The sequence below is a fragment of the Schistocerca americana genome, chromosome X, assembly GCF_021461395.2.
Source record: "Schistocerca americana isolate TAMUIC-IGC-003095 chromosome X, iqSchAmer2.1, whole genome shotgun sequence".
NCBI lineage: Eukaryota > Metazoa > Arthropoda > Insecta > Orthoptera > Acrididae > Schistocerca > Schistocerca americana.
The window spans coordinates 291,457,992-291,481,897 of record NC_060130.1 but is presented as its reverse complement, the minus strand read 5'-3'; positions in this window follow the sequence as shown (position 1 = coordinate 291,481,897).

Genomic DNA, 23,906 nt, shown 5'->3' with positions numbered 1-23,906 from the left:
TGATGAGATTGCTTTATATTCGAGGTATGGCCCTCTGGACAGTATGCTAATCGTCCCTGGTGGAACGCCTCGGGAATGGAGTTCCCAGTGTGACAGTCGGCGTCTCGGTAATGCGGAAGGTGACAATTTTCTTGATTCCTAGATCTGATGATGATGGTGTTTGGTTTGTGGGGCGCTCATCTGCGCGGTCATCATTTCCATCCAAAGTCCCAATTTAAAAAAAAAAAAAAAAAAAAAATAGCTCTGAGCACTATGGTACTCAACTGCTGAGATCATCAGCCCCCTAGAACTTAGAACTACTTAAACCTAACTAACCTAAGGACATCACACACATCCATGCCCCAGGCCGGATTCGAACCTGCGACCGTAGCAGTCGCGCGGTTCTGGACTGCGCGCCCGGAACCGCTAGACCACCGCGGCCGGCTGTCCTTAGGTTAGTTAGGTTTAAGTAGTTCTAAGTTCTAGGGGACTGATGACCTCAGAAGTTAAGTCCCATAGTGCTCAGAGACATTTGACCCATTTGAACCATCAAGGGATCACCAATTAAGTATTGGAGGGCAGCGTGGAGGGTAAAAATCGAAGAGGAAGACCAAGAGATGAATACACTAAACAGATTCAGAAGGATGTAGGTTGCAGTAAGCACTGGGAGATGAAGAAGCTTGCACAGGATAGAGTAGCATGGAGAGGTGCATCAAACCAGTCTCTGAACTGAAGACCACAACAACAACACAAGGATAGAAGCTAAAGCAATGAATTAAAATTTATGCTACAGGCAGGACTTGAACCCAGGCCTCCTGCATACTAGGCAGGTACACTGACCATTATATGACCGTAGCATTATGGCTTCCACAGCTTTACAGACTACTCAAGTCCAACGCTCTCCCTAAGGGGAGATATTAACGTCAGCTGTAGTTGGACGTTGGTGAAAGTTGGTTCGATGATGAAAGCTGAAAATTTGTACTGGGCCAAGACTCGAACCTGGATTTCCCACTGTACATGGGTTGTTGCCTTAATCACTTAGGACATCCAAGCACGCTTCCCGTCCGACCCCAGTTCTCAACTTGTCGCACACTACTAAGTAGCAAATGGCTATGAGCACTATGGGACTTAACTTCTGAGGTCATCTGTCCCCTAGAACTTAGAACTACTTAAACCAAACTAACCTAAGGACATCACACACATCCATGCCCGAGGCAGGATGCCGCATCTTGCCGATGCGTTCTATCGTTCCAGACTGTAGCGCCTAGAACCACTCGGCCACTCCGACCGGCACTAAGTAGAATCCCTGTCCATTTTGAATTACTGTATTACTACAATGCCCATTTGGGGTTGACGTCGGCGCCTCCCTCGAAATATTAGTATTTACGCCCGCTGTATCAATAGCAGTGATTTGATTTCATTTATTTGCTTTTATTTATCAATATAGAGTGTTTCAAAAAGAATGACCTGATTTCAAAACTCTGTAGATGAAAATATGCTACAAACATGGGATAAAGTGCAAAATACTCTCAAAATCTTAATGTTTAACCATGCTATTACAAATGCTCCGTGTGTCCACCAGGAGCAGCAGGAACTAAATCTAGACGATAGCTAAATTCGTCATAAACGCTACAAAATTTATCTGTTTGTACAGAAGTTATAGTGGCTGTTGTTATGTTCTGCACTTCTTCTATGTCACAAGATAAAAGGGAGGTGAACACACTTTCTTTCACATATCCTCACGAAAAAAAAAAATGTCCGCCCCCCGTAGGTGAATGGTCAGCGTGACGGATTGTCAATCCTCTGGGCCCTGGTTCGATTCCCGTCTGAGTCGGGGAATTTTGTCCGCCCAGGGGCTGGGTGTTGTGCTGTCCTCATCATCATCCTATCATCCTCATCGACTGCAGGTCGCCGAAGTGGCGTCAAATTGAAAGACCGGAACCCGGCGAACGGTCTGCCCGACGGGGAGCCCTAGCCATACGATTAAATAAAGACAAGAAAAAATCGCTTTGGGTCATGTCTGGCGATCTTGGAGGCCAAGAATGTAGGGCAGCGTCTCGGGGTCCCGTGCGCCCTATCCAGCTCTGAGCTGTCCTCAGATGCAACAGAACTGGCTTTTCCAGCAACTTCAGGAGGACCCCGACGAGTTAGTTTTCCAACAGGATGGAGCTCCACCACACTGGCACAACAACGTACTTCTGTTTCTCAATGACTCTGCTTCAAACCTGGACAGGGTGCACGGGACCTCGAGACGCTACCTTGCGTTCTTGGTCTCCATGATCGCCAGACATGACCCCATGCGATTTTTTCATGTGGGGGTAGGTGAAGGAAAGTGTGTTCATCTCCCGTTCACCTTGTAACATAGACGAAACGCCGGCCACGGTGGTCTAGCGGTTCTGGCGCTGCAGTCCGGAACCGCGGGACTGCTACGGTCGCAGGTTCGAATCCTGCCTCGGACATGGGTGTGTGTGATGTTCTTAGGTTAGTTAGGTTTAAGTAGTTCTAAGTCCTAGGGGACTTATGACCTAAGATGTTGAGTCCCATAGTGCTCAGAGCCATTTGAACCATAGACGAAGCGGAGAACAAAATAACCACCATAGCTTCTGTAAAAGCAGATAAATTGTGTAAATTTGATACGAATTTAGCTATCGTCTAGGTGTTGTTCGTGTTGCTGCTGGTGGAAACATAAAGCATTTGTAGTAGCATACATAAAAGTTTAAGATTTTGTGAGAATTTTGCAATTCATCCCATGGTCGTGGTATGTTTTTCTCGAGAAATCAGGTGATCCTTTTCGAAACATTCTGTATTGTTATTATTTAGTTTCGCCACCTAAAGAACGCATTTTGAGAGTCGAGGTTTTGTCTGTGTGTTGTCCGTGTGTCTTCCTCTGTGTCAGCAGCAACATCTTTAAACTCATTTTGCGTGTTTATGTTGATGAGGATTCTCTTGGTTAATCGTGAGTTTTAAATTGCCAGGAAGTTTCATATCAGCGCACACTCCGCTGCAGAGTGAAAATCTCATTCTGGAAACATCCCCCAGGCTGTGGCTAAGCAGTATCCTTTCTTTCAGGAGTGTTAGTTCTGCAAGGTTCGCAGGAGAGCTTCTGTAAAGTTTGGAAGGTTGGAGACGAGATACTGGCAGAAGTAAAGCTGTGAGGACCAGGAGTGAGTCGTGCTTCGGTAGCTCAGTTGGTAGAGCACTTGCCCGCGAAAGGCAAAGGTCTCGAGTTCGAGTCTCGGTTGGGCACACAGTTTTAATCTGCCAGGAAGTTTCATATCAGCGCACACTCCGCTGCAGAGTGAAAATCTCATTCTTATTATTTTTGTTTGAACATCGATATCAATATCAATACAGTGAAGTGAAATTAGCTACCTCCCGTTAATTGTAGCTTATTATACATGGTCCAGTCACATTAATGTGACCACTTGTCAAAAGAGGCCGACCGGGGTGGCCGAGCGGTTCTAGGCGCTAGAGTCTGGAACAGCGCGACCGCTACGGTCGCAGGCTCGAATCTTGCTTCGGACATGAATGTGTGTGATGTCCTTAGGTTAGTTACGTTTACGTAGTTCTAAGTTCTAGGGGACTGATGACCTCAGAAGTGAAGTACGATAGTGCTCAGAGCCATCTGAACCATCAAAAGCCTTTTGCAGCTCGGACCGCTGCGAAACGTTCAGGAAGAGAGTCAGTGATGTTCTGGGAGATAGCGACAGTGATGTGGAGCCATGCCGACTCCGGTACCGTGGCCAGCTGCTCTACGTTTCTCGGTTGATAATGAAAATTATGTTTAGTTTGAGGGACGCTCAACAGCGCGGTTATCAGCGTCTGTACATATTCCAACTTTTGCTCAGTCCAATCTCGCCACTTGCAGGAATGATGATGACACCACAAACACCCAGTCATCTCGAGGCAGGTGAAAATCCATGACCACGCCGGGAATCGAAGCCGGGATCCCGCGCTCGGGAAGCGACAATGCGACCTCGAGACTGCGAGCTGCGGACGTTTCTCGGTTGAGGATCCATGGTGGCGCGAAAATTCCCGTCGAAGTAGGCCCACAGATCCTCAAAAATGGTTCAAATGGCTCTGAACACTATGGGACTCCTATAACTTAGAACTACTTAAACCTAACTAACCTAAGGACATCACACACATCCATGGCCGAGGCAGGATTCGAACCTGCGACCGTAGCGGTCGCGCGGTTCCGGACTGTAGCGCCTAGAGCCACAGATTCTCAACTGGATTTATATCCGGGGAGTTTGGTGGCCAGGAGAGTACGGTAACCTCATCCTGGTGCTCTTCGAACTACGCACGTACACTGCGAGCTGTGTGACACGCTGCATTGCCCTGCTGGTAAATGCCAGCCGAGGAAAAAACAAACTGCATGTTTGGGACATGGTCCCCAAGGATAGTTGGATACTGGTGTTGATCCATTCTATTTTCCAGAATGACGAGATCAACCAGGGAATGCCACGAAAACATTCCCCAGACTATAACGGTCTCTCTTCTGGCATGGACTCTTCGGACGATTGTTGCAGGGCCGTACATGCCAACGGCCATCTGTCTGATGGAGCATAAATAGTAATTTGCCTGAAAAAGCCACCTGTCGCCGCTCAGTGGACGTCCAGTTGAGGTACTGACGTGCAAATTACAGCCTTCGTCGCCGATGAACAGCAGTCACCATGGGTGCATTAACCTGGCACATGCTCCAGAACGCAGCATCGTTCTATGAACGGTCGTTGAGGAGACACTGCTGGTAGCCCCTTGGCTGCTCAGCAGTTGCACGTATATTAGCCCGTACACATCTCTGCAGCCGTCGTTCACCTCTGTCATCTATGGTCCGTGAAGCACATTTGCCTCGGTGCCTGTTTCGGATAGCGCCATTTTGTCATGGACGGTATACTGTATCCACGACGGTACGCGAACAGTTTACAAACTTAGCCGTTTCGGAAATGCTTCTACCGCTGGCCCGAAAGCCAATAATCGCTCCCTTTTGGACATCAGATAAATTGCTCCGTTTCCGCATTACCACAACCAGTGCACTGTTTTTCGGGCCCCCGACACGGTCTATATACCTACACAGCTAGTGCTGCCACCTGACGTTTGTGAGTGGCTACTGTACGTTGACGTCGAACATAGGCGGTGGTCACATTACATTAATGTGACTGGAGTGTGTGAGATATTAGTGATTCCATCCGTTGGAGAGTACATCTTAAGAGAATGCCTCAACCAATATCGAATAACAACAAATTCTAGGATAGAAACATTTCCAGGACATAGCTGTGAAACAGGAAAAGTAATGTAGATTAATATGACGCCACTTCGGCGACCTGCGGTCGATGAGGATGATAGGATGATGATGCGGACAGCACAACACTCAGTCCCTGGGCGGAGAAAATTCCCCGACCCAGCCGGGAATCGAACCTGGGCCCAGAGGGTTGACAATCCGTCACGCTGACCATTCAGGTACCTGGGGCGGACATTAATATGATAGAAAGTAACGTACGGCAGGCCCGCCCGGTTAGCCGAGCGGTCTGACGCACGGCTTTCCGGAGAGGTAAGGAGCGCCTGGTCCCCGGTACGAATCCACCCGGCGGACTTGTGTCGACGTCCGGTGAGCCGGCCAGTCTGTGGATGGTTTTTAGGCGGTTTTCCATCTGCCTCGGCGAATGCGGGCTGGTTCCCCTTATTCCGCCTCAGCTACAATATGTCGGCGATTGCTGCGCAAATAAGTTCTCCACGAACGCGCACACCACCATTACTCTACCACGCAAACATGGGGGTTACACTCGTCTGGCGTGAGACTTTCCGTGGGGAGGGGAGTACCGGGGGTCGAACCGCAAAATAACCCTGGGTGTGGGGCGGCGGAGGGGTAATTGGACTGCTCTAGTCGTTGTGGGGTTGTGGACCACTGCAGCTGCAGCGGAACGGAGCCTCTCCGTCGTTTCTAGGTTCCCTGTTTGTATACAATACAATACTACGTACGGCATTCGTCACGTATTTCGTGTATTCTGTGTCTAGCTAGGTTAAATGTGTAGGATGTTATCCAAACATTTAGTATTAGCTCCTAATTTAGCACTGAAATTCTCTCTAGCTTTTGACTTCCACTAGTTTAGCTTGCAGAGATTTTGTGGATTACGGAGCAGCTTGATTTTGCAGCTACTAGTGACACTATACGAAATACTTTGAGTGAGAGACTTCAGATACAATATATCAGCCATTCTGCTTTTCCCATCTATCTAAAATTTTGGTGAAAGAAACACTAAAGCACAGTAAGTCATCCGTTTTCTTGTTTCTTTTTCTTTCGAACAAAACGGTTTGCCTAAATCGACCACGGCGGCAGTGAACGGTTAAACGTGAAATCCTTCGCGCAATCCAAGCACATCTTTATGTTATTAAAAGTCGCAGAGATGTGACTTGTATTTCTCCAGCAGAACTCGCGAAAGCGTGGAAAATTTACGTCTATGAACCTCATTTCTTAATATCATTTCACTGTCGTAACTTTCTGGTTGTGTGTTGAAGCCGACGGTAGTTATTCGAACAGTTACTCCAGCGCGTTGTACGCACAGAAAATTCGGCAGCCGACAGACATCGTCTAAGAGTGCCAGCCATCAGCGCGTGGCTCATTTCCGCATAGAAAGCCCAGATGACCCCACACAGTCAGCCAGCTACACGAGCTTCACCAACGTCACTTGTAATTTAGAATCAGCTCAAACTCTGACCGCAATGCGACCAGTGACATTCGGTGCATTTCTATCGCCATTGCCTGAATCGAACAGGGCCCAGACGTAGTTTCTGTAGATAATGCTGCATAAATTTGTGATAACGAATTTTTGCGCTCATTTTTCGGACTGATTTCCTTCACCCTATAAGTGCAACGTGACACATTCTCGAGGCAACGGAAGAGTTTTGTTTCCTACACAAAGAAATCTCTACTTTTTCGATGTAGTTACTTTTTACGAGGTGCGTGCAAGTTACAAAGTGTCCGATTTTCTTTCTCAGCACTAGGAGCAGACAAAAACATGCGATTTGGAGGGTATTATTTGTGTATGTGGGACGCGGATAGTAGTGCTGTATGGTACACTCCGCTCTAGCGGCTGAGGAATCGTTTTGATACTAAAAATGGCGACGTTTGTATAAAAATACAGTAATCATTCGTTTTATCCACCTGCGTTACCTGACAAACATTGAAAATCGTCGCTATTTCAATGATACGTGTGACGTCGGTGTCATGAATATGAAAAATCAGCGTTCGTGGGAGCGAAAGTTTTAAGACGGTCAAACGTTGTATGAGAACGAACTGAAAAAATCTCGACTTCACATAAGGGGGTCTAACAATGTGGTCACGCGAGTGAAAATAGTAGTTTTGAAGGTCAGTCGATTGAATGTAAAAGACATCGTAATTCCGTGGGATCTGTGCACACGATCTTCCATGGTGACCTGAAAATGCGGAATGCGTCCTCCAAGTAGGTGCCACAAATGCTGACGCGCGATGCGAAGTTAGCGCGCCAGACAATTTGCCAGGCGATGTAGTTAAGTAATGACCAATGGGACTTTTTTCCAACAATTATGACGTGAGAGATGGGCGCTGCTTATAAATTCTGATTCGAAGTAGCAGCCAGCTTAGTGGAAGTGCACACTTATCACTACCGTGACATAATCCTTACCCAGGGTGTTCCAGAGGGAACTACGGTAACAGGTGCGAGCTACCAAGATGTTTCGAGGAATAATCTCCTTCCAACACTGCGAGAAAAACGGCTGGAAAGGGCTGCTCGTGTGCTCTTTCACCCAAACAATGCACCAGCACGTGGGGCAAGCGCGACAGAGGGCTTTTTTTTTTTTTGTTTCAAATTTGGCTGTTAGTGATTTTCGGCGTTATCCGACGATGAAAGACACACCGCGCGGTCACACATTTTCCAGTCTTGCAGACATTGCAACAGCGGTTTTCCAGTGGTAAAGAAGTGCTCGCACAGCCATGGAATTATGGCTTCGACATTGTAAAAAGTGCGAACGATAACAGGTACATGTGCAGTGACAGAAGTTTCAAGTGTTGTGTGTGACTGTTATGTGAACAAGAGAATCGGAGACTTTAGAACTTAAACGCACCTCATTTTATTTCTTCAATGTGTTCTCACCGCGTAGGTTCCATCGCTGAAGTGAGATTTTATATTTCCATTCGTTGGCTTCGAAAACTCATGACCAAGCTGTCACCTTCCAACGTATCCCAGACCAGATAATCTGTCATCACAACCTACGTTCCAAAAAATAATATAGATTCGAAATACATACTGTCAGTATTCTCTTCTATCTCTGTTGCTCACCTACGATATCACTGGCCACAACATAATTACGTCATCGATCAAAGCCGACGTTCAATATCGGTTGGTTCAGTACCCTCCCTCTTTACTGAACTCGCAACATGTTAACCACAAATTTCGTTAGGTGTGAGAACTGAGGAAAGTGAGAGGAAACCAGATCAGGCGAATATTCAGTTTATAGATAAAATTTCTCTGTTTTCACGCTGCCGAAACCCTCTGTAGGCAGGTGCATTGGCCTGATGACTGAGGGCTCTCTCCTTCTGTATCCCATACCTTTTCTACCTAGTTTGTCAAGATGACCACTTATTGGTTTATCCTTCGCATACTAATCAATTTAAAGGTGTGATATTGGGCGATCAGCGTCTTTAAGACGCAGGAAATAAATGACACCATATGCACAAGAGACGAAAGTTTAGCATACATTTTACATCAATATTTAATTTTGAGAAGCAATATACTAATCGATCTAGTCACACATATAAATGAATTTGAAGCTGGTAAATGTGCAGAGTTCACATAGGAGTTTATAGGATTCGTAAGGATAAATTTTTGCAGATCGTCGAGAACGGAATTTAGCAAATGGAATCTACGAATTGGAAAAACGTTGGACACAGCTTGTCGGCAAAAAAGCGACAAAGTCGGAAAAAATGCATCTTTTACCTAAAAAACCTTTCACCGCAGGGCCGAGAATTTTTCGTCGTGTTCTCGTAGCTCAAAGGCCAAGATATGACAAAATAAGGAAACGTTATGGAACATAACTGGTATATAAATACATTTCTGTGTGATTCTGATAATATTTCACGAAACTCAACTATCGTGTTAGCTGTTTCATTCTGCAGTGAAAAGACTGGCAATGAAAGACGATGTATTTTAGATTAAAAATGCGCTTTCTTATCGACGTAGGCAATGTACATTGCCCACAACTCTTCCAGTGAGCAGAGTGCAGCAATGTGTTGCGATTTTGGAGTATTCATCCTAACTAAAACCATAAGTCGAACACACCAACATCAACTCTGTATCACAGCGAACGTTTTATTTTGCTTTCGTGATAACGGGATTCGAGACTCATGCCTGTTTTTCTAGCTATCTAATATCCCAACCACATCGAAACTATTATAGCAGAAGTGATTCCCATCTAGAAGGGCACAGTTTTAACGGAAATGAGCGAGAGTAGCCTCCTAATGAACTATGGATTGGAAGGAACTGTACTCCCTAAGCCTTTTAAATAACCTGTCAATTCTGTATTGATTTCTGACTAAAATCTTCGCGAACGTGACTAAGTATTGGCTCCTACTGACCAGTGAACGAGGTGTCGCTTAAATATATGCCCAGTGTAGAGGACTGAAGTGAGTAATAGTGAAGTGCGATGTTGCAAGTATCTGTGTGAATGGAGCAGAGAGGCTGAAACACAATGTCGACACACAGTTTACTCCTTTCGATGCAATATTGAATGAGTCTCCGAGCTCAACGTCTTCAGTCGATGGTGGTCTGAACATAAGAATCGTAATGACGTTATGGTTAGTATTTCGTACTGTTTTGTAGTGTTTGTTTTACGGTGTGCTATTCAATGTCCTTCAGACATGCACGCTTATGAAGGTTTGGGTCGCTATGGGAGGCGTGTTCGGATAACCCAAGTGGTTAAGGCGACCGCTTTAGCAAAGCGGGAAATCCGGGTTCGAGTTCGTATCCGCACAAGTTTTCATATTACTACTAATACATCGTTCAGTTGAAGTCTAATCATATTCGCAACAACGAATGAATTTCTTCTAATATTCTGTAGACTGTAAACAGCATTTTGTGGAGGCCTGTTGGCATAATAGATCGCGTGTATGTTGTGCCTATTGGCTAGGTGACCGGGTATGGTAAAACGAACTTGTCATTGGCCACCGACAGTAATTATTGTCGCACTCAATTTATGTAACTAATTGCTTACTTGAACCTAAAATTGATAGAATGAGAAGTGTCCCTATAGTTTGAAATACATAAATACACAAAGGGAAGGAAGTGAATACGGGTCAAGGCATTGAGAGACCGTGGTGATTTAAATGCCTGGTAGGGATACTAACTCTTTCTGGGTGAGGTCTACAACACTTACGGACTGTACCACACTCTAGGGATGCGCAGATAGTGGAGTGTAATACACATTATTTTCCCCATGAGAAGGCTATGATTCGTGATGTTCGCATAAAACCATCTTGTTTTTCCTAATTCAGTGACTGCAATTTCTCAAGAGGAACTCTGACTTGCATTGCAACGAGCAGACAGATGAAGAGAAAATCTCACTTTTATGTACACGATAAGAGGAACATGATATAACATGCCTAATTAAGTGAAACTATTGCGAAAGGTCTTCGAGATTATGTTAAAAATTATGATGAATATTTGCGAGGGGTAATTACAAAGTTTTTTATCGCCTCTAATAAATAAAGTTACTCAATTAATTTGTTGTTTGCTCGCAGGTTCATGTCTGCAGTGACGGTACACTCTGAAATTCCCGCTACACAGCAGCACTTCATGCCTCTAGAGGAGTCAAAACTACTTGGCGTAGCCCATCTCCACTGCGTAAACAGGCAGCGCACGCTACTGTGACGCGGACATTCCAGTGTCAACCAGGACTGCATTCATGTACCTGCAAACAAGCAAAACATTCTAAATGTAACTTAATTTTTTCGAGGTGACAATCAAAACTTTGAGTACCCATCGCAATCGGTGAAACGATTGAAAATAATAATAGATTGAAAAGACAGTTATGCAACTAATGTTTGATATATGTCACGTTTCATTAAGCGTATATGGCAGACGACCCAACAGAGGTAAATCTGTGCACTGATTCGCAGATTTCTTTAAATATTTCTCTACCTGGAGAGACGAATCAGAAAGTCAGTTACTTAATAAAATATGTTACGTCATTCCGTAAGTAATGCCACATAAGAAACGAAGAAAGCAAAGGCACACGGAGATGATGGTGTTTCAATCTAAATGGTAGAAGTGGAGACAAGGAAATACGGGGTCTGTTCAAAAAATTCCGGAACGTTGTCCACAAAATTTTTGTACGCTTACCATTTAATTATCGTGCATGGTCTCCTGCGAAATATTCTCCTCCACAACTGATACACAGCTTCCAACACCGTTTCCACTTCCGGAACCAATCTTGTACGCCTCTTGTTGGATTGCGCGAAGCGTCGTCTGCGAATTTCCTTTTATCTCGTCTATCGTTGCAAATATTCGTCCTTTCAATGGAGTTTTAAACTTTAGAAATAAAAAAAAAATCCGCTGGAGCTAGGTCTTTAGAGTACGGAGGATGAAGCAGCACAGTGATTTCGTTTCTTGTGCAATAGTCACGCACTAGCAGGGATGAATGTGCGGGTGCATTATCGTAATGCAAGAGCCATGGATTGTCTCGCCACGTTTCAGGCGGTTTCCTTCTCATATTTCCTCTCAGGCGTCGCAGTCGATTAACAGTTTGTCCCTGTGGCACGAATTTATGATGAACTAATCCTTCAAATTCAAAGAAATCTATCAGCATGGCTTTGACATTTGACCTGACCTGACGAGCTTTTTTTGATCTTGGAGAAGATTGGCCTCAAAATCATAAAGGTAGACCCACGTTCCATCACGTGTTATGATTCTCTTAAGGAACATCTCGTTCTCATTCGCTCGATGTAAATTCTCCTCAGATTCCGAGGCGAAAGTCTTTCTGGTCTTGAGCCGTGGGACGAACTTGGCGGCAACAAGTTTCATTCCAAGATGCTGTGTCAGGATTTCATGATATGGTCCAACAGATATGTTACATTCTTCAGCAATCTCTCGGACAGTCAGTCTTCGATTGGCACGCACAATTTGTTGACGTTCCTGACATGAGCGTTGTCGGTAGACGTCGAAGGGCGTCCTGAACGAGAGTCGTCTTTAACTTCCGTCAGGTCATTTTTAATTCCCGTCAACCATTCGTAACACCGAGTACGGCTTAAGAACTCATCACCATAGGCTTCCTGCATCATTTGATGTGTCTCTGCAAAGGTTTTCTTGAGTTTCATGCAAAATTTAAAGGAGACATGTTGCTCGTGTAACTCTGCCCTCTCTCAATTCGCAAACTGTGCGACTCAAAGTTCTACTGAATACAGCACTGAGCAATAACTGACATACAACAATGAAACTTCCAGCAGTTACACATTAAACACAGGTGTGCGCAGGGATGCCAACCGTATTTCGCTCCAACTCACCATTGGCGTGAAATTACGAATGTTCTAATTTCTGAACAGATTTCGTATAGAAGGAACTTGGAAATTTATTTACACAATGTCTGCGAAGGAACATAATCTCCGAAAACTAGAATAATGCTATAATTATTTTACTTAAAAATAAATAAAATGCATTACGAATGCAGATTACAACTTAGTCACTAAATTATAGTTATCTGTAGTAATACGAATATTTTGATTCGTCACCACAAAGATGGACGTGTGATATTGAGGCAGTTAGGTATTTATACAGATATTTTTTAAGCTGTCAGAGACATGAGCGAGAGCCAGGTAATGACAAAGGACTGACAAGCGCACTTTGGTGGTACGCGGCTCATGGAAGCGCGTTCGGGCTTGTACAATAGCCGCATCTTAGGACAGGGAGTGAGAGCGAGACCGTTAGGTTCAAACTCAGTGGGGTCTCATGTAAAATCGACCTTACCAGCAAACGTAACAGAGACATTCTTCTGTTTTTCCCGCGGGAGAAGCGTGCCTACTGCAACAGTTGCATTGGCACCCTGGGAGAAGTTAGTGCAGAAGTTTCTCTTGGGTGATTTCATCCTGTATCACACAGTTAGTGTCAACTCGTGACCATGAATTTCTGTGGGAAAAATATATATTAGACCTCTATATCACAAGTGTTAAGAAATAAAGTAATTTCATTTCATCTTAATTTTTGTGCATGGTACGGCCCTTTGAAAAAAATATATTTTGTAAATAACTCTTAAAACAGTAGAGAACAAAAAAATATAACTAATAAACCAAACGTACTTGGAGTCCTGGCAGATGTTTTGCTTTAAAGCTCCATCTTAGCGTGTTGAAATTTGGTTGATACACAGACACTTATAGGCTTCTTTTATCTTATAAATTTAAGACAAATGTACGAAATTTAAGTTAATTTTTCCACTTAAAATTTCATTTCTAATCTGGAAAGTCAGAGAAGGCTGTCTTTTCTATCAAATTACTAGATACTACTGATATAATTATAAACAGTATTTTCTGTGCTTAAGCTATCTGTATTATGTAACTATTTATTATTAAAAATGTAAAAATATAAAAAATGCATTTTTACGAGTTTTTACGAATTATTTAATGGAAAAGCCCCATCCGAAAACTTTTGAGAATTACGCAGAATATTGTTTGGTTGATGTGTTAGTAGTCAGTGCGAACACAGTGGGCAATACTTTTCTGTGTGAGGTGTTAAACATTTTTCAACATTCTGCATATTTCACATCACTGAGTTTCTGGTGTAAAATATTAATGTTGGCAACCCTGTTTCTAGCACTCTTCTGTTTATAACAAATGAATGACAACTTGCACATAAACCATTCTGCATCGATTTTTATGTTCGGTTTGAACTTTGTGTTAGATATCATATTAATGAGGAAATACAGTGGTGAAAGAGTTAGGTGTGTGGACTATGAAAAAAGGCACAAGTAGGTTGTGTTTAAGAAAAGTGAAAAACACTTCACAGTTGTTGGAAATCTGTCAGAGGTATTGCAGACATATCTTGGTCCTCAAGTAACGGTATTCGCATCACATCCATTGGGAAGGAATTGCTACACTCACTACAAGAAAAACTTTAGTGACAACCCACCTGAACGACCACCGTCACCCGAATGTGAAACTGAAGAAGACCGTGCAGATGTTTATATTCCTACGTGTGAAGTTGTTGATGCGTTGAATGCTAGCATTTCTGCTGCAGCCCCTAATATACCCCTCTTAAACGTCCAGGAGAGGTAAGAAGCACAAGAAGAAAACGGTACGTGAAAAGAAAAGTGGAAGAAATCGAAACAAGTTTTACGCAAACATCATCATCATCATCATCAAAAGTTTGTGAAGTGTATAATGTAGATGCACTTCGTCCAGAACGATGTGCACGAAATGTGACGTGTGGTTTCAAAACCTAAATACTGCTATTTCAGCAGCCACCTATACTGGGAAGGTACAATTACTGACACTGATACCAGGTAGCTACTCTAAGCAACAGATACAGAAATACATACCCAATTCCTCAAATTATTTGATTTCGAAAGCTCGCAAAATATAGAATGAGAAAGGTATTTGGGCATGCCCAGATTCTTACTGAGGCCATCCATTGCAAGATGATACGCTTAATTTTGCCCAGGAATATTACCTAAGTGATGACAAAGATTGCAGCAGTCAAAGTCCTAACTAGGCTTGTGTTATCTCTGTTAGTGAAAATGGAGAAAAAGTTAAAAATGTAAGAAGATATAAAAAAAATGGTTCAAATGGCTCTGAGCACTATGGAACTTAACATCTATGGTCATCAGTCCCCTAGAACTTAGAACTACTTAAACCTAACTAACCTAAGGACATCACACGACACCCAGCCATCACGAGGAAGAGAAAATCCCTGACCCTGCCGGGAATCGAACCCGGGAACCCGGGCGTGGGAAGCGAGAACGCTACCGCACGACCACGAGATGCGGGCTAAGAAGATATATGTGAAGATCAGTTAGAGATGCATACCTCGTAATAAAAAAGGAGAACCCTAATTTAAAAATTGGTCTCACAAAATTCTACTCCTTACGACCAAAATGTTTAAAATGCCAGTCGGTGGTGGAAGTATGCACATGCATTTACTACACTAATTTGGAACTTGTTTGTTTCGACATAAGCAGTGTCAGAGCAAAGAAGTACACAGAGATGTCGATCTCTGTGTGCTTTTGTGTGTATGTCAGGAACCGCAAGATAAATATTGGTTGCCGAAGTGTGCAATGTGTCCTGAATTGGTGGCTGTTGAAGCATTACATCTTCAGGATACTGACAATGATGTAACCTATGCATTGTGGGAAGGAGGAGAGTTGGTGAAGAAGTCAGCAGAGCCAGAGAAATTTGTTAGAGAGGTCAGGCAATGGGTCATTAAAGAATAGGACTCCATCGTATCCGGAGGATTCAGAGACAGGCCATAGCAGAAGTAAAATCAGCCACATCACATGATAGTGACACATTAGTTCTTCATTTGGACTTTGCTGAAAATTGGTCTGTTGCTTTGCAGAACGAAATTCAAAGTTACCACTGGCACAAATCACAAGTATCAATATTCATTTGCATTGCACACTTCCTTGGATCATCACACTAATTTGCTATTGTCAGTGATGATCGCATTCATGACGGTGCAAATGCATGCCACGCTGTCAGCATGATAATTGATGACATTGCATCTAGAAGCCATGCATTTCCTAAACATCTGTATGTGACTGATTGTGCAGTATCTCATTTTAAAAACCGCTTTCAGCTTTATGAGCTTGGTCAACACCATAGTACACTAGACAAAAAATGGATATTTTCAGCAACAGGCCATAGAAAATATGCATGTGATGGGGTAGGAGGTCTCTGTGAATATCTTGCAACAAGATTTAATCTCCAGCATAAAGCTGTTGATGCTATAAGAGCTGCTACTGGATTTCCACACACCATATCAACATTTGTAATAAACGTGAAACTCTTGATTCTAAATGAAAGTACATTAAAGGAAACCCGTTTAAAAAAAGACGGAAGAGTGGTTTGCTGTCAAGCCTGTGGTAGGAATTCAATCAAGTTACTACTGGGTTGCATCCCAGAGTGGCACATACATTGCAAGAACGGTTCTCCACGAAATTAAGCCTGTTACTGTGGGTGAAGTGCAGAGATCACAGGATACATTAGAAGACTTTGTAGTGAGTCACTTCATTTCTTGTGTGTATGACAATCAGTGGTGGTTGGGACAGATAATAAGTATCTCTCAAGAGTTACAAGATATAACTGTCTCCTTTATGACATCTCACGGTCCTGCTAATTCTTTCAAATGGCCATCATCGAAAGATCGGTGTGCAGCTCCCATCTCCCAAGTACTCCTCTAGTTGGATCATCCTTGTCCGTGTGCGAATTCAGCTCGGTTATACAAGTTCAATGAGAAGCAGATAAAAAAAACTAATGAACTCTTTTCAACAGTGCAGTGTTGATTGTTACATTGTAGGCAATTTTAATACATGAAAAGTCATAAATAAGTAAAATCATGACAGAAGACAATCATAATTTGTGAATAATATCATAAAAAGAAAAAATGGATATAAATATTCTATATCTCATTTTTGTTATAAAATGCTTACGAACAAAATTATGATTTGTTTTTCCACTCACTTATAATGTTGTAAAGTAATTATTTTAATTCAGAAATACCAGTTTTGGATGACATTTACTTAAAATCGGCGATTAATGTCAATATACGAGGGCCGTTCAGAAAGTAACCTCCGGTTGATTTAAAAAAATACACCAAGTTAAATAAAAATATTTTAATATATACATCTTACAACTACATCTTTGCACTATTTTTCTACATAGTCTCCATAGCGATTGAGGCACTTATCGTATCTCTTCACAAGCTTTGAAATTCCTTCCGCATAAAAATCACCCGCTTGTGCCTGGAGCCAGCCTGTGACCGCATCTTTGAGCTCTTTGTCGTCATCAAACCGCTGTGACCCGAGCCATTCCTTCAAATGCGTGAAGAGGTGATAATCACTTGGCGCCAGGTCTGGGCTGTAAGGTGGATGGTTGATAACGTCCCACTTGAAGGACTCAAGAAGGGCCGTTGTTCTGCGAGCAGAGTGAGGACGGGCGTTATCGTGCAAAAAAACGATACCGGAAGTCAGCATACCACGGCGTTTGTTCTGTATAGCCCGTCGTAACTTTTTTATTGTTTCACAGTACACGTTTTGATTAATGGTCGTACCACGTTCCATGAATTCAACCAACAACACCCCTTTGGCATCCCAAAACACCGTTGCCATCAGTTTTCTGGCAGAAAAATCTTGCGGGGCTTTTCTTGGTTTGGTAGGCGAATTTGAATGTGCCCACATCTTTGATTGTTCTTTTGTCTCAGGGTTCACGTACTTAATCCAGGTTTCGTCACCGGTCACGATTCTGTTTAACAATGGTTCTCCTTTGTCCTCATAACGTGACAGAAAGTCTAATGCAGAGGCCATTCTTTGAGTTTTGTGGTGGTCGGTAAGAATTTTGGGCACACATCGTGCACAGAACTTACGGTAACCCAATCTTGCTGTCACTATCTCGTACAAGAGAGTCTTAGAAATCTGTGGAAAACCAGTAGACAACTCCGACATTGAGAAACGTCGATTTTCACGAACTTTTGCATCAACTGTCTGAACGAGTTCGTGAGTCACCAATGATGGTCTACCACTCCTCTCTTCATCATGAATGTTTTCTCGTCCACTTTTAAATAAACGTACCCATCCACGGACAACTCCTTCACTCATAACTCTTGGTCCGTACACGGCACAAAGCTCACGATGAATAGCTGCTGCAGAATATCCTTTGGCTGTAAAAAACCTTATGACAGCACGCACTTCACATTTGGCGGGGTTTTCTATTGCAGCACACATTTCAAACTGCCACAAAAACTAAACTAGCGCAGGTACGACGTTCACTCGACCACGGCTTGATGCCGACTGACCTGTTGAGTGCGTGAACGCACAGATGGCGTCGCTACTCCCCCCACAACCCGCACTGTGACCAATCGGAGGTTACTTTCTGAACCGCCCTCGTATAAGTGACTATGACTCTTTGACTTCCAGAGTAGAACTAGGTCTACCTAAAAAATTTCTCACGTTTTGTACAGGCAAGTATTGCCCACTCTGTACATTCCCTAAGTGCACTGAACAACTAAGGTACCATGAATTTTTAGAACATTTAGGATGGAGCTTTGGAGAAAATAATTTCTAAATGACCAAAAAATTTCAGATTCTTTCGTCTTTATGTACAAGTATTTTGACAGTTTAAAAATTTCACGCATTAATGTTGTAGCTGACAATTAACAGTCCCTCCACTTTATCATTTCTCAAGACAGTTAACATCCTGTGATTGGTCATGTTTTCAAAACATAATTTAGAAATTCGTAAAAAATTACAAATTTTTATACTCTATTTTCAAAAAAAAAAAAAAAAAAAAAAAAAAAAAAAAAAAAAAAAAAACAGAGAGAGAGAGAGAGAGAGAGAGAGAAGAAAAGAAAAAGAAAAGAAAAATACTCAGAAGTGTGTATGTATTAATCATGTCTCATAATATTGGGAACAAAGCATTTATTGAAAATAAATTCAGATCTCTATCACTTTTGGTTTCTTTATTACAATTTTTCAATTTTCCATTTTGTTACGACATTTTCACAAATACTCACATTTGGAGAGGTCTTTAGCTTTCTAACAAATCATCAGATAGTCAAAATATTGTAGGTTTGGAGAGGTATCATGGGGAACTTCAACGTGTATTTTTTCAGCAAACTTTGAAGCAGTGATGTGACACATTCACTCTTGACATTTAAGATTTGAGATGAATTCGCACTCTTAATAGATGAAATGTATTTCCATTTGCGAATGTGGGCTACCGCCAGCTGTATAATAAAATGATGACAATGAATATTTGTGCTGGATCGGAGCCGACCGGTGTGGCCGTGCGGTTCTAGGCGCTTCAGTCTGGAATCGCGTGACCGCTACGGTCGCAGGTTCGAATGCTGCCTCGGGCATGGATGTGTGTGATGTCCTTAGGTTAGTTAGGTTTAAGTAGTTCTAAGTTCTAGGCGACTGATGACCTCAGAAGTTAAGTCGCATAGTGCTCAGAGCCATTTGAACCATTTTTGCTGGACCGGAACTGGAACCCGGATTTCCCACTTATTGTGAGACGCGAGCGAACACCTTACCATTAGGCTACCTATGCACGCTCCACGGCCAGAGCCAAACTTCCATATGTCGTCAACCATGGGTCTACAACCTGCACTGCCACGCAGGGTAGCCGCGCGGTCTCAGGCGTCTTGTCACGGTCCGGCCGACTCCCCGCATCGGAGGTTCGACTCCTCCCTTGGGCATGTGTGTGTATGTGTGTGTGTGTGTTGTCCTTAGTGTAAGTTAGATTAAGTAGTGCGTAAGCTTAGAGACTTATGAACTCAGCAGTTTGGTCCCATAGGACCTTACCACAAGTTTCCAAAATATACAACCTGCACTCGTACATTCATTATGTACATTTCCGTACTTGTTGGTGTCAGCGGATAAATACGATATTGCAGTGCCTGTGTTGTTCAGAGATAAGACGCAACATTCCTTCGGACATGTATGCACTTTCAATTAAAACGTCTCCCCTGTACAGAAATTTACATACTGGATGTACAAGTGCAGGTTGTAGACACATGGTTAACGGCATGTGAAAGTATGGGTCTGGACTTGGAGCGTACTCTGAGAGATAAGGCGCCCACTCGCGATAAGCGGGAAACCCGGGTTCGAGTCCAGGTCTGGTACGAATAATCATTTTCATCATTCCTATACAGCTGATGGTCGTTCACATTCACAACTGCGAATACATTTCATGTTTTCATAATGGCTGTAGTCGCTGCAATGCCTGTTGCTTCAGATATGCACGAATGCTTTTGAACAACATAGGCACTGCAATATCGTACAGGTTCTCTTAAGCCAACCGTGGAAGAAACTCAACGGTTTTTTCGGGTTGTACATGAGCCCGACGGTGTTAGGCCTTGTCCTACATGAGCGACAGAAGCGAGCGACAGCGCGCGACAGCTTCAGGCCACAAAACCCAACCGCAAGTGTAGTTATAGAAGTGTCCTAAGTGAGCGACATCTGTGTCGCTGCCTGTCCCCCGCTGCAGCTGGCGACGTTTGAATTCAAACGTGTTGGAATCTTGTCGCGGCAGCACGCGCGACACAGAGCGACAGCCACGTGTCTTCTTGGCAAAGCAGTGGTGCGGACGCGACAGCAGCTATGAATTACTTAACATCCGATTTTAAGAAAACTATCCGGTGAAAAAAATTGATTCTTCTGCAACCTAAAGCTTGATATCCTTAAATGATAAAGGTCGGAATTTATTTTCGTTATTTGTCATAGTTACCGTGCTGCACGAAATTGAGTACATAGCTGCACGAAATTTTTAAGAATTTGCAGATGTAAAATCACATTGTGTAGACTGTCCGTATAGTTCATTTAAGGCCATACATTATTGTGTATGAAATGTAACCAATATATCTAAATTGTATTTAAAGTTGAGACCAGTATATCTCTTTTCATTCTTGAGATATTGGTTGTTATATCCGTGGATGGGTCGCTAGCCTCGAGTCCGAACCTTTCCTGCGCTTCGGGAATCAAGAGGTCGTAAAAATCGTCGTAGCTCATAAAAGGTTCAAGATATCGAAACGGTGATTTTTGAAAATGACAGCGCGCAGAAAGGACTATTTTATCATATGATTAACACTCGATATGTTTTTGTAAACGCGTGAGCAGAGCGAAGACAACACTCCCTATAACTTACACCATGAGGTTTTGTGCAAATTTTCATAGTCAAACAAAGGGAGAGAAACAGGTAAACGGGGTATCAAAGCGACCAGCATGAGGTCTAGTTTAGCATGAAAATATTTAACTGCTTGAAAGTAATCACGATAATGAACGAAAACTTAATTAATAAGCTGAGGAAAAATTGAAATATTCACGAAAAGCTGCTTTAAATGAAGTGTCAAAAATGTTATCTGTTCAAGACCTAGCTATTTTGCACACAAAAAGATACATTGGTGCGGTATTTAAATGTCAAAAAGGCTTCCTTCGAATAAAGTACGTCAGGAAGGCAAACAAGGAGTCAGTCAGATCATGGTTTCTGAACGAAACTTGAAATTAAAAAATGGAAGAAATCACTCAAATATTTTATGAAATTATTTGTGTAAAAGAAATAAGCAGATCGGAGAAACGTTCTACGTGCCTTTGAAGGATGCTCGAAATCATGAACAGAAAATGAGGTGCACCAAACGTTTTCCTAATACTTTTTATTTCATACTTTTAGACAAATCATTACACAAAACTTCTTTCTTTTCAAAAATTTCGTAAGCTTTACTTTTACAGAGTATTTAGAGTAATTGAAACGCTTGGCCTTAACACTGACTGCTGATGAATTACGTTCGCAACATTAAAGATCTGTAAAATTTCGTGGTTCATTGTAATTTATTAGGAATTAAATGTGTGTGATATACTGGGATAGGTGTGAGGATCAAGAACTTTGGCAAAACCTTAAAAAAACAGTAAACAGTATACATAAAACTCAGTATACAGAATCGTAATTGAGTCAGTAAAAATATAAGAATTGCCGGGAATCGAACTCAGGACCTTATCCTCGCACGTAATTACAAACTGTGTGCGCTACCCCCTTTTTTCCATTTTGTTCGTTGTTGATCGTTGCGTTTGGTCGCTGCGGACGTCACATGACATCCGTTCGTTTGTTGATCCTTCCACACAGTTTTTTTTTATTACAGAGGCCAACCAGCTCTCAGACCGAACACGCTGAGCTACTGTGTTGGCGCCCTACACCACAACGACCTATTGTACAGACATCTCATTCTTTGCCCTTATCTTTGTATTTAGCGTAGTTAGTCATGTAATAATTATTCCTCCGCATTTATTGGCTGTTGAAAGTTCTTGATCATGTAAAAAAACATTCTCATTTAATTCGTTGATGAGATAGTCGAATGCTCCTCTGCTCATTCATGTGTATTCGAAGAACTTGTCTGGTGATCTTCGTAGTTAACGATAGTTATGAAATTCTCCATGGAGATTCCTCTATTTGTAAATTTCATGCAGAGCATCCCTTTTCGCTTTGTTTTCTTAAGTAAACCTAATTCTGTAGACTTAATCTCCAGCTACAGTATTCTTCAGGTTAAGGACGCCGTTTTATAGAAAGAGCTGGTTGGCTCTAAGCAGCCATCTTGTAGCGCGACATGGTCGCTCGCACGCAGGACACCCAAGGTTGTCGCCCGATGTTGCTGGAGTGTCGCGTATCCAGAAGTCGCTCGCTGTCGCTCTCTTCTGTCGCTCACGTAGGACACGGCCTTAGAGACGCGACGTGCTGTGCAGCCGCGTCCATGAAGGATGGACCTTTGGTTCCGATGCCGGGTCCGTGCGCCACTGAGGTCATTGTCGCCCTAGCAGACCACGGTGAACACTATGTCACAGCGAACCCAGATGCGATAGTTCCTTCCTTTTCTCCAACTCTCGTCGGATTTCTGTGCGTATCTGTCATTTTAATCTGTGCATCTAAATGCATGTAATACACTATCTGATCAGAAGTAACCAGACACCTAATATTGTACATTAATGTAAAGTACGATCACCTTCTTCCATAATTAAGACTTTGTCTGCTGCGGACACTTTCGGTGAGATGTCTGACTTACTGTGGAAGGTTGGCAGCCGATTCTTCCCAAAGAGCCAAAGCAGAGAAGGTAGTGATGTCGGATGCTGTGGTCTGGAGCGAAGTCAACATTCTATCTCCCCCCAAACGAGTTCCACTGGGTTCACGTGGAGAGTCTGGGCAGTCCAGTCCATTTATGGAATGTCAGTGCCCACGAGCAATTGCTCACAGATGCCACATTATGACAGGTTCATTATCATGGTGATAAAACAACATTCGACTATGAACGGTTCCTCTACAGTGAGCAGTACACAGTGGTGTAACATATGTTTACACGCTTCCGCATTTAGCGTTTTCTTAAGTGCAATAAGAGGACCACACCGTAATCAGGGAAACCACCGTCATTTTGTAACACCATCTCATCTATGCTTCACTGTTGGCACTACACATGATTGCACGTAGTGTTCTCTAGGCATTTGTCAAACCAAAAACCATTCATGACTCCAAATCAATCGTTTCCAGTCATCAACTGTCAAGTGGCATCGCGCTTTACACCACCTCAAGAGACGCTTAGCCCTGACAACAGAAATGTGTCGTTAATGAAGAGCTGCTCGACTATTGCATCCCATTCTTTTTAACTCCACGCACACAGGTATTGCGCCAGCTTGACTGCTGGCAGCACTTTGGAATCCTCGACTCGTTGCATTCATTGATTTCATTCTATTTTTCACAGCCGCCCTTCGCAGTGCTTGACGGTCCCTGTCCAGCACACGAGGTCTGACTGGTCTTGGTTTAGCTGTAGTTGTGCCTCCGAGGTCCCTCTACACAGTCGCATCACCAACAGCCGATTTGGGCAGCTTTAGATGGGTTGAAACGTCCACGATGAACCTGTTGCTCAGGTGACATCCAATGACTAGTCCCCGTTCGAAGTTACTGAGTTGTCCTGACTGACCCATTCTGCTCACAGTCCCTTCCTCCTGACAATACAACACTCCCCGCTCCTTTCATACTGGTGGGTCCTTCTCTTGTGATATCTAGCGCTCAGTTCCGCAAACACCGAGGTGCCCGGTCCCATTGGATTAGCGAAGGATAGGTAAGGAAATCCACAGTGTCCTTTCAAAGAAACCATCAAGGCATTCACCTGAAGTGATTTAGGGAAATCATGGAAAACCTAAATCAAGATGGCCGGTCG